This window comes from Mirounga leonina, unplaced genomic scaffold (assembly GCF_011800145.1).
Source record: "Mirounga leonina isolate KUSES-001 unplaced genomic scaffold, KU_Mleo_1.0 Mir_165, whole genome shotgun sequence".
Classification (NCBI taxonomy): domain Eukaryota; kingdom Metazoa; phylum Chordata; class Mammalia; order Carnivora; family Phocidae; genus Mirounga; species Mirounga leonina.
This window is the reverse complement of record NW_023270415.1, coordinates 82703948-82713942: the sequence shown is the minus strand read 5'-3', so window position 1 is coordinate 82713942 and position 9995 is coordinate 82703948. Positions and strand designations below refer to the sequence as shown.

Genomic DNA, 9995 nt, shown 5'->3' with positions numbered 1-9995 from the left:
TGACAAGACATCATCCGAATCTGTATCTGACGACAAAAAGCCACCTAACTCTAGATGCTGGCCGCTCAACCATATCCTAGGCCCAATTGAATAAACGCTATTAGATTGAGGAACAAAAGATATCTTAAAAACACACAAAGAGTACATTTCACCTTCCCTTTCTAATAAAAGTTACTTCTAGGAAACAGATGATCAGAATATATTTTGTAAGCAATAAATGAACAGAGAAAATCGGATCCCCTGCAATGTTCTACCCGCAGGGAAAGTAACTCTTGAACCAAATGGAGAATGCTGAGAGCTACTTAAGTTTTACTTCGTAGCTCAACTAGAAAAAAGAGGAAAGCCCAGGAGGTTTGGGGTTAATCAGAAGTTTTACCTCCAGTCCTGACTTGAAGATGACATTGTGCCAAATGGACCTGCTGCTCTCTCTGAATGCTGACGTCCTGTGACAAGCAGCATCACTGACTCACATGCTGATGTTCAAAACTTCGGGTCTCATGGAGCCAGAGGGGAGAAGTGCTGTCAGGTGGGGATAAGTAGGACCTCCGACCTATGGCAAGCACACCTGCTTCGGTTTCTGGGAGAAGGGGAAACACATACTTGTTTTTTAAGTACTAATTATCTTCATTCTAAAGTAGACCAATGACTTTGACATTTTTGGAAACGCGAAATGACTCTTCCAAATCAACACCTCAACTCATCTGTTCCTCATGCAACTTGAGTAGGGTCTAGTTTACTCCAGCCTCCAGGCCCCCACCTGGAGGACCCTCCCGCACAATCCTGACAGCCCATTACCACCATACCCGGGGAACATGGGGCACAATGCTAAGTTGGAGGACGGCTCTGGGGCTTGTTACCGCCACACCTGTGCCTGGGGGAACAGGGGACACCCTGCTGAACTCGGGGTGCTACTCAAGGTCCATTACCTGCACTCTGCCAGGGGACAGGGGGCACCCCACTGAACTTGGGGACTGTGTGCAGTCCTTACGTGCACTCTTCCAGGGGAACACGGGAAACCCTGAAATGTCCGCAACCCATCCCAAAAAAGCTCAGGTGAGTGGAGCCCTGGAGTTCACGGGGCTGGGGGATACGGCCCGTTGAAGGACTTTCAACGATTAGGAAACTCATCTGAGTTCGCGGGATTAGCTCGCTCCCCGCCTCCTTCGAGGACCCAACTCCCACCCGAGGTGCACCCTACCCCCGGGACCCCACCCCGGCCCACAGCGTGGTCTCACCCAGCCGGGAACTCTACAGGTGAACTCTCTGGGAGCTGGCCTTCTGCCCCACCTCTGCATCCGGGGCCGATCCGGGTCTTCCCTCAGAGAGGTAACTCCACCCCCACGCGGTGATTGGTCGGGGAGGGTGGTGCCCCGAGCCCATTGGATGCCGCGCCTGCCTCTACTGGCCAACCCGCCCTCAGGCCCGCGGCTCCCTACGACGGCAGGTGGTCCAGGAGGCCCGTCCTCACGCCAACACCTGGCTCGGCGGCGCAGGCGGGGGCGGGGGCTATGGGCGGGGTCCGCCCCCCCACACACACCCGGCCCATTCCGCGGCCGCCTCTGGCTGCAGACCACCCCCAGAGCCCTGCCCCTTCCCTTCCTGCACCAACCCCCGCCTGCAGAGCTGTTCCCGGCTCCCGGCAAGATCAGCTGCGCTCGGACCTTCTGAGGCTTTGGGCTTTAGGAAATGCAATGGTTTCACGCATTTCCAAGGCAGTTTTAAACCCAAAAACTAGTGCTCTAAACGTGAAGAGCTTCGCCTTCTGGTCTCACCCATGGACTGGATAGTGCTTCTTGGACCTTCAAAGCATCCTTGTAGGATGAGCCCGTTTATGCTGGAATATATATACATATGCTTGGTTCTGCAGGGAAGCTCCAGGATGAAGAACAGCCGCCCTTCTCTGCTGTTGGAGTTGTGAACGAGGAACATTTATTTTTCACTTAAAAAGAAAACATATTGTTATTCTCGACACTGAATGAACAAACCCTTTTAAACACTTTAGAGAAAAAGGAAGAGAGTTTTATTCAAACCCAAGTCAGGACAGCTGCCTGGGAGACACAATCTTCACAAAAAAGGGAGTGCTCCGGGGAAGGAACATTTGAGGCAGGTTTATATATTTGTTCTGTGTTGATTTACATACAGAGTTACATATCATCATGAGGAAGAACATTCAAGAAAGTGACAGACTTTCTCTTATGTTTTCAGTTTGTACAAGTTGGTATGACTCTAATCTTATGGAAGCCAGAGAGGTTCTTTTGTTTTTCTTATCTTTATGTTTGCAATGGCATTTTGGGGTTATCTTTTTCTTCTCAAACCAGATGTACAATATGTGCTTGGGACAGAAATAGGACCCATACTCTGAGGCTTGGCCCAGTCATTTTGACCTCGGTAAAATGTTAAAGGATAGCTTCTCTGGGAGCCCAGGATCCAGGCCCACGGATGGTAAAAGATAAAAATTTCCATTATCATTAGAATTGCTACTAAAGGGAGGAACTTGAGACAAAAGTACCTTTAACAATAGTGCCAAAAAATCAAAATGATGCCTAGAGAAGTTCACCTGTCCCACGGTCAACACAGGTAACAGAGGTGTTCACAGATGCTGGGCTCCTCCCCTTCTCCTGCCCAAATCTCTGAAGCACACAGATAATTTAAAGTCAGAATTTTAGAACTCCTAGACATCTCAGAGATGTCTGGCACCATTCCCTTGGACTATAGAATAAAACAGAGTAGCTCATTTTCACAACACTAATGGAAACATGAAGTGCCCCTAAAAGCTTGCATACACTGTCTCAGTTCTTTCCTTGCAGATTTTGACTAATGTTAAGTCATAGTCATACCATATAAACACTACGATGGTTGGGAAGTAAGTAATCATAGCTAAGGGACTATTTTAGCAATGTTTATAAGCACTGTCTCACTTTGTAGAAGAGGCTGAGCTGAGTGTTTTTAAATACTATTTCAGACCTGTCTTACAGCACACTCTGAACATACTAGAGCCTGAATCAATTAAAAAAAAGATAGTTCTTTCAGTAACTTGAAGATCTCAAGCAGATTATAATGTCTCTATTCCTAGAGATCTTGGAGTATCTTACTCAAAGGTCCTCCACTGATCATGATGGGCATAGTTTAAAAGGCCGGCTGAATTCATTCCAGTTGGCCACACAACAAGAAAATCCTGGTACTTGATATGTTTCCAGATGGAGAAGACCAGAGATAACAGGGAAAGAGTTCCGTGTATGGAATAACAAGGGATTTGGAGTCAGTTTGGAGATCCCACTTAGGTCTCTGACACTAAAATCCTCCGTGACTCGTATCGTCTCTGAGACCCCGTCTAACCATCTAGAAAATGTGACTAAAAATACCTACATCATAGTTTAGAAGTTTAAGAGGGAGAATTCCACAAAGAGCAGTGTGATGGAGCTCAAGGGCAGGTGCTCAGAAACCATAATTACTATTTGGATCTATTTCTTTTCCAGAAAAAAGGACACATGTTGAAACCATATTTCTGATAGATGACTCGCAAGATGATTTTCAAACCTTAAGGAAGGTCAAGAAGCTGCTATTGTGTCATGTTTCACTCAGAAATCATCTTGTTGGACTGGTGAGGACAATACAATAGCACCATCGTCACTAGGAGTGGGGAGCTTCCCATTTCCATATGGCTATGTTGTCCCCCTTAGCTCAGGGCTACCAGAAAGGGCAGCTGGGGGCGACCACATGCCAAGGCTGCCAGGTGTGGCTGAGGTAGGCAGAACTCGGACTTAAGGCTCAACTCCTGTCTACCTTATTTATAGTGCTCTTCACGGATAGAATGCCATTGTCTGTGAGCTCTGATGTAGGAAAGATCGAGACTTTCCATTGTGATTCCCTCTCTGACCCTTAGGATACGTAGCAAATTTACATTTAAGTTTTAAGCATTGAGGGACTTCCTGCTTTTCTTTTCATTATGACTATGGCTCGATTCCCTGATAACCTAGTTAATTTCAGGCTTTTAAAATGTGTAGACTTGATTCATGGCCCAACATATCGTCTATTTGGATAAATATTCTAGCACCACTTGAAAATAATGTATTCTGCACTTACTCTGTAATGTTCCATATATGTCAATTAGGTCACATGTCTTACCAATGTTTTGTCTGCTTTTTCTATCAGATATTGAGAAAGGTATATTAAAATCTTCAAGCAATGCTACTCTGGTCAACATTCCATTGGAGAATCTCCCAAGTGTTATAAGCCAAGAGAAACAAAAAGAATAAGAAGCGAGGAGATCATTGTGACTATTTACAGATAATATGATGGTGTACATAGAAAATCCAAAGTATTCTATAAATACACTATTAGAATTAAAAATGGAAAACTTGCAAATCTTAGAACCAAGGAAGCAATCCAGAAAGCAGCCAGGGGGAACAGATTTCTTATGTACGGAGGGAGGAACATCAGAATAACGTCAGACCTGTCCATAGGGACTTTGCAGGCGAAAAAGAGCTGGAAAGACATATTCACAGTACTAAATGAGAACATGCAGCCAAGGATACATAACCAGGGAAATGTTGCAAAAGAAAACCAAACCTGGGGGCATCACAATGCCTGACGTCAATCTATATTGCAAATCTGTGACGGGATGGTATTGGCACGAAAACACATAGATCAATGGAACAGAATAAAGACCCCAGAAATGGACCCTCAACTCTATGGTCCACCAATCTTTGACAGATCAGGAATGAATGTCCAATGGAAAAAAGACAGTCTCTCCAATAAATGGTGCTGGGAAAATTGGACAGCCACATGCAGAAGATTGAAACTCGACCATTCTCTAACATCATGGACAAAGATAAACTCAAAATGATAAAAGACCTCAATGTGAGACAGGAGTCCATCAAAATCCTAGAGGAGAACAGAGGCAGTCACCTCTTTGACATCGGCCACAGCAACTTCTTTCAAGACATGTCTGTAAAGGCAAGGGAAACAAAGGCAAAAATGAACTTTTGGGACTTCATCAAGATAAAAAGCTTCTGCACAGCAAACGAAACAGTCAACAAAACTAAGAGGCAACCCATGGAATGGGAAAAGATATTTGCAAATGACATTACAGATGAAGGGCTGGTACCCAAGATCTAGAAAGAACTTCTCAAACTCAACACCCCAAAAATAATAATACTACTAATAATAACCCAATCAAGAAATGGGCAGAAGACATGAACAGACATTTCTCCAAAAAAGACATAAAAATGACTAATGTTTAACATCACTAGCCATCAGGGAAATTCAAATCAAAACCACAATGAGATACCACCTCACACCGGTCAGAATGGCTAAAATGAACAAGTCAGGAAATGACAGATGTTCTGAGGATGTGGAGAAAGGGGAACCCTCTTTACACTGTTGGTGGGAATGCAAGCTGGTACAGCCACTCTGGAAAACAGTATGGAGGTTCCTCAAGATGTTAAAAATAGAACTACCCTACTACCTGACAATTGCACTACCGGGTATTTACCCCAAAGACACAGACGTAGTGAAAAGAAGGGGCACCTGAACCCCAATGTTCATAGCAACAATGTCTGCAATAGCCAAACTGGGGAAGGAGCTCAGATGCCCTTCAACAGATGAATGGATAAAGATGTGGTCCATATATACAAGGGATTACTCAGCCATCAGAAAGGATAAATACCTACAATTTGCACTGACGTGGATGGAACTGGAGGGGATTAGGCTAAGTGAAATAAGTCAAGCAGAGAAAGACAGTTACCATATGGTTTCACTCATATGTGGAACATAAGGAATAGCACGGAGGACCGTAGCGGAAGAGAAGGAAAACTGAATGGGAAGAAATCAGAGAGGGAGACAAACCATGAGAGACTCTGGACTCCGGGAACCTAACTGAGGGTTACAGAAGGGAGGGGATGGGGGAATGGGGTATCTGGGTGATAGGTATTAAGAAGGTCACATGTTGTGACGAGCACTGGGTGTTATATGCAAATAATGAGTCATTTAACAATACATCAAAAAATAAAGATGTACTATATGTTGGCTAATTGAACATAATTAAATAAGTAAATAAATAAATATGCTTTCTACATGAAAAACAAATAATGGGTACAGAATTTCAGATTTGCAAATGAAATGTTCTCAAGATATGTATCACAGCAGTATAAATATACTTAACACTACCGGACTTTATCCTGAAAATGTTAAAATGGCAAAATCAATGTTATGATTTTTTACAACTTTTTTCCCTTTTTTTATTATGTTAATCACCATACATTACATCATTTTTCCCTGCCTACTATCTTCTTTTTTCTTAACATATAATGTATTATTTGCTTCAGAAGTACAGGTCTGTGATTCAACAGTCTTACACAATTCACAGTGCTCGCCATAGCACATACCCTCCCCAATGTCTATCACGCAGCCGCCCCATCCCTCCCACCCCCCACCACTCCAGCAACCCTCAGTTGGTTTCCTGAGATTAAGAATTACTCACATCAGTGAGATCATATGACAGATTTTTTACAACTTTTTAAAAGTACATTCTGTAGGATTCCATTTTTATAAAGATTTTATTAATTTATTTTAGAGAGAGAGAGTGTGGCACGGGAGTGGTAGGAGAGGCAGGAGGTGGAAAAGAGAATTGTGAGCCCACGCTGCCCTGAACACAGACCCTACATGGGGCTCCATCCCACACCATGAGATCACATCCTGAGCCAAAATCAAGAGTCAGCGGCTTAACGGACTGAGCCACCATCCATCTCCTTGGGCATTACTGCTGTTCCATTCCCTGCTCTCTCCACCACTGCTGTGCTGAACATTCCTGAAAACACATCTGTGAAAAACCGGGCCAGAGTTTCCGGGGGTGAGTCTGAGGCCAAGCACTGCCAGGTGATGGGTGCACGTGTGGCCTGGGATGGGTGCTGCTCACTGTTCTCCCAGACAGGGGTGCCCGTCACTCTTCTCTCCAGGGGACCTGCGGGGGACCCCCATGTCCTCAGGCACCTGAGGGCCACCCGGCCCAGGAATTCACCTTCTCTAGCAGAGGACAGATGGGGCTTCTTTCTCTGGCCAGGAATATGAACCCTGATCCTGGGAAAGGAGAGCTCTCCTGGACTCCTCACCCAGCCAGGCAGCTGTGGCCACGATGTATGTGATGGAGCCAGAGCAGCTGGGCCTTGGAGGGAATGAATGCCTTAAACCAGCCTTGCGCAGGGCATGTGGGAGCAACAGCCCCTGCTTCCTGGGGAGCAGTGATGTGTGCGGAAGGAAGGAGGCTGGGGTGGAGCCTTCCAAGCCACACCACAGTCTCTCCCTTGGTCCTGAAACCAGCAGGAAGGGAGCTCCGAGAGCAGAGACGAGACTCCAGGAGGATTCCTATCCAGAGAAAGGGTGCCCTGAAGCAGCCAGCCCCACCGACCCGCAGACCATTTGCACAGGATCACCTCCCGCACTTCCTTAGCAAGTTGTCCGTCTTCGTGTGTGGACAGTGACTGGCTGGTGCACTTCCAGAGGCAGACTAGAAACTTTTCAGTGCTTGCTCGTGGGTCAGAGGACCACCGCCCAAAGAAACAGAGGATGTCCCTCTTCCTCCGGAGCTGGGGAAGGCAGCCACCGTCCTGGAGCAGGACCGGGTCCAGGAGTGTGTTCTTTCTGAAGCCCCCACTTTCAGTGGGCGTTGCTGTGCCTGAGAAAGGCCCACTGAGCCCCAGAGTCAGGAGCAGTGAGGGGCTGTCTCCAGCCCTGGCCCAGGATCATGACCCGAAACCATCCTGTCTTTGGGAGGACAGGTCTCCTTCAGGAGCCAGGGAGGGTACTGGCCCCTCTCCCCTCCCCAGGTCCAGGACGCCCGGGACCTGCAAGAGCTCTTCATTTGAGGAGGAGTCATGGAGAGCGTGTGTGTCTCGTCAGCCCAGCAAGTGAAAGAACCAAACCCCAATGCTCAGGTTCTAACAGAAGCAGAATTTCAATGTACCATTTAGGGGCAGCCTCCTCCCTTCTTACGTGGCCTTAGGGGACCCCAGGGAAAGTCTTTCTTCTCCTTCCGTCAGAGACAAGAGCTGGCCCCGTGTCACGGGGTCCCCACCACATCCCCATTCCTGAGGAAGAGCCACACACAGGGGCCTGGTGTCTGGAGTGTGGTCGGCCACTGCTTCTGGGCTCCCAGCCAGGGGCCTGGGGGCTGCATGGAAGGGCTGGATTGCTTTTGGGGGGAGGGGTGCTCACTGCCGACACGGCTCACCATCCCCCACTGCACTCTGCAATCCAGGTTCTGTGCCCAGCACCCCACATGTTCCTGCCATGGGAGCAATCATTCACCATTACCACATTGCACAGAGGAGGAGAGTGAGGCCCAGAGAGGGGAGGTACATGGCTCCAGTCCCAGGGCTGGTCAGCAGAGAAGCTGGAAGGCCAGCCCTCCTAAGCCCCTGCTAGCCCAGCCAGAGACTCCCTGAGCTGAAAGCAAGCCCTCCCCTGCCTGCCCAGCCACGCACTGGCCCCTGAGCTTCATGATGGCCTGTTCTTGGTCCTGAAGGTGTTGCTGGCCGACTAGGAGGGGGACTCCAGCTCGGGAGACAGGCTGTAGATACAGGACAGAGTGACACGTCTGAGCTAATAGGAACCACACTCTGGTCTCCCTCCCAGAGCCTGCCCGGGAGCTGAAATCTGGGTGCCCTAGGGGCCAGCACACAACAGGGTCTGCGCTGACCAGGGAGCCATGGCCCCCAGGGAGAGTCCACTCTGCCCTCTCCCCGCTCCTGCCTGGCCTCACCTCTCCTCACTGTGGGGCTGCAGGACTCAGAATCAAGCCCCATAGGGCTGGCTCTGCTCCAGCTTGTAATGATTTTGCAGCCCCCGGAACAGCTGGATTTCCTGGGACTGGAGGGAGGACTGGCTGCAGACAGGGACTGGGCTGGGGAGGATGCGGGCCTTGTGGAGGGTGAAGGATGGGGCAGGGGCCGGGTCCTGGGGCTGAAATCCCTGAATGCCCATGGGGTCCCTGATTACAGTAACAACCACCTTCACACTCGGGCATCCTGCTGGGGGGCCCCTCCTCCCCGGCCTCCTTCCCGCCCCTCTGACTCCAGCCAGGGCTGCAGCCAGGGACAGGCTGGACCTCTGTCCTGGGTCCTGCCAGGAAGACAAGGCAGAAGGAGGAGAGGAGAAGGGGAAGGGGCGGACTGATCTTCTCCCTGCCCTGAGTTGGCCTCCACGGATGCCTCCAGGTCCTCTGGCCCAGCCCTGCACTTAGCTGGACCCTGAGAGGGTATCTGCATTCCAGGCCAGCTGGGTGGGGGTATTCAGTGACTTTTGCATCCCCAGATGTCCACCCACCTGGCCTTGCACCTGAGGCCTGCTGCCCAGGATGGGTGTGGTTGCAGGGCTCAGTGGACTTCAGGGCCACAGAGCAGTTGGTGGTGGTGAGAGAACGTGGGGGACCGGTCAGGTGCGGAGCCATGGGTCTCATGCACATCTGCCGCAGGGCTGGGTCATGGTACAGGAGCTGTGGACAGGTCATGTGTGCACACCTGGCCATGACACACCTGGCTGGCCCGCTCGGTGGGGAGGCCTGTGTGCCTGGTGAACCTGTCCCCCACCTAACCCTGGAGGAGCAGCCACATTCAAGCGTTTCCATGTCCAACCCTCAGGGACAGTTGGGAACCTGGGTCAAGAGAGGCAGGGACTGGCCCAGGACAACTGAGGGGTGCAGAGTCCAAGGAGCAGGGCCACTCTCCAGTCCTAGGCAAGCATCCCATGAGGTTCGCTTTGGGGGTGAGAGCCCCTCAGATCATCGGGAAGAGCTACCCACCCTGTCCCATGTGGGGACATGACCTTGGTCATCCCCAGGCACGTAGAGGCATGTGCACCTGCACGCACACAGACACACACACACACACACACACACACACACACCACTCTGACTGGGGGTCAGAAGGGGAGGACACCCTGGGAGCGAGGTGGGTGACAAGGGGGAAAGAAGAAACAGGTTGCAGACAGCTGGGCCATGG

General features: G+C 49.5%; 1 long non-coding RNA gene across 1 annotated transcript; it reads right to left on the bottom strand.

Annotated features, from left to right (window-relative positions):
- Nucleotides 1-212: 212 nt before the first annotated feature.
- On the bottom strand, nt 213-3514 carry LOC118015347. Its single transcript, XR_004680616.1, has 2 exons — nt 1773-3514; nt 213-577 (listed from the first exon to the last, which is right to left on the bottom strand). It is a non-coding gene; the product is annotated as an uncharacterized LOC118015347 (long non-coding RNA).
- Between the last annotated feature and the right edge of the window lie 6481 nt (nt 3515-9995).